Here is a 2,160-nt window from a genome sequence, read left to right on the forward strand (position 1 = left end):
TGCCCGCTGTCAATGAGGAGTGCCCCTTGTCAATGAGGAGTACCTCCTGTCAATGAGGAGAGCCCCCTGTCAATGACGAGTGCCCTCTGTCAATGAGGAGTGCACCTATCAATGAGGAGTGCCCCTGTCAATGAGGAGTGCCCTCTGTCAATGAGGAGTGCCCTCTGTCAATCAGGAGTGAACCAGTAAATGAGGAGTGGCCCCTCCCTCCCGTCAATGAGGGGCCATTTCTGAAAATTAGGAGGGCCCCCCATCAATGAGGAGTGCCCCCCGCCGTCATTGATCAATGCCCCCTGCCAATGAGGATTGCCCCCTGTCCATGAGCAGTGCACCCTCTCAGTGAGGAGTGCCCCCTGTCAATGAGGAGTGCCCCCTGTCCATGAGGAGTGCCCCTTGTCAATGGGTAGTGCCCCTGGTCAATGAGAAGTACCCCTCTCAATGAGGAATGTCTGCTGTCAATGTGGAATGCGCCGTCAATGACGATGGCCCCCTGTCAATGAGGAGTGCCCCCTGTCAATGAGGAATGCCCACTGTTTATGAGGAGTGCCCTCTGTCAATGAGGAGTGCCCCTTATCAATGAGGAGTGCCCCGTGTCAATGAGGAGTGCCCCTGTCAATGAGGAGTGCTCCTGTCAATGAGGAGTGCCCTCTGCCAATGAGGAGTGTTCCCAGTTAATGAGGAGTGCCCTCTGCCAATGAGAAGTGCTCCCTGTGAAAGAGGAGTGACCCTGTCAAGGAGGAGTGACCCTGTCAAGGAGGAGTTCCCCCTTTCAATGAAGGGTTCCCCCGCGCCGTCAATGAAGAGTACACCTTCCATCTATGAGGAGTACCCCCTGTCAATGAAGAGTGCCCCCTGTCAATGAGGAGTGCACCCGCCAACGAGGAGTGACCCTGTAAATGAGCAGTGCACCGCTGTCAATGACGAATTGTCCCTGTCAATGAAGAGTGCTCCCTGTCAATGAGGAGTGACCCCTGTCAATGAGGAGTGCACCCGCCAACGAGGAGTGACCCTGTAAATGAGCAGTGCACCACTGTCAATGACGAATGGTCCCTGTCAATGGGGAGTGCTCCCTGTCAATGAAGAGTGCTCCCTGTCACTGAAGAGTGCTCCCTGTCAATGAGGAGTGACCCCTGTCAATGAGTAGTGCCCCCGCCAATGAGGAGTGACCCTGTAAATGAGCAGTGCACCCCTGTCAATGACGAATGCTCCCTGTCAATGAGGAGGGCCTCGCCGTCAATGAGGAGGGCCCCCTGTCAATGAGGAGGGCCCCCTGTCAATGAGGAGTGCCCCCTGTCAATGAAGAGTGCCCCCGTCAATGAGGAGTACCCCCGTCAATGAGGAGTGCCTTCTGACATTGAGGACTGCCACTTGTCAATGAGGAGTGCCCCCATCAATGAGCAGTGCCGCACCCTCGTCAATGACGAATGCACCCTGTCAATGAGGAGTGCCCCCTGACAACGAGGAGTCTCCAACCCCCCCGTCTATGAAGAGTGCCGTCTGTCAATGAGAAGTGCCCACTGTCCATTACGAGTGCCCCCTGACAACGCGGAGTCTCTCCCCCCACCCCCGTCTATGAAGAGTGCCCTCTGTCAATGAGGAGTGCCCCCTGTCAATGAGGAGTGCCCTCTGTCAATGAGGACTGCCCTCTGTCAATGAGGAGTGCCCCCCATCAATGAGCAGTGCCCCCCCCCACGTCAATGACGAATGCGGCCTCTCAATGAGGAGTGCCCCCTGACAACGCGGAGTCTCTCCCCCCACCCCCGTCTATGAAGAGAGCCCTCTGTCAATGAGGAGTGCGCGCTGTCAATGAGGAGTGCTCGCTTTCAATGAGGAGTGCCCCTGTCAATGAGTAGTGCCCCCTGTCAATGAGGAGTGCCCCCTGTCAATGAGGAGTGCCCCCTGTCAATGGGGAGTGCCCCCTGTCAATGAGGAGTGCCCTCTGTCAATGAGGACTGCGCTCTGTCAGTGAGGAGTGCCCCTCATCAATGAGCAGTGCCCCCCCTCCTCAATGACGAATGCCCCCTGTCAATGAGGAGTGCCCCCCGACAACGAGGAGTATCCCCCACGTCTATGAAGTGTGCCCTCTGTCAATGAGGAGTGCCCGCTGTCAATGAGGTGTGCCGCTGTCAATGGGTAGTGCTCCCTGTCAATGAGGAGTGC

Source organism: Mustelus asterias, unplaced genomic scaffold, assembly GCF_964213995.1.
Source record: "Mustelus asterias unplaced genomic scaffold, sMusAst1.hap1.1 HAP1_SCAFFOLD_143, whole genome shotgun sequence".
NCBI lineage: Eukaryota > Metazoa > Chordata > Chondrichthyes > Carcharhiniformes > Triakidae > Mustelus > Mustelus asterias.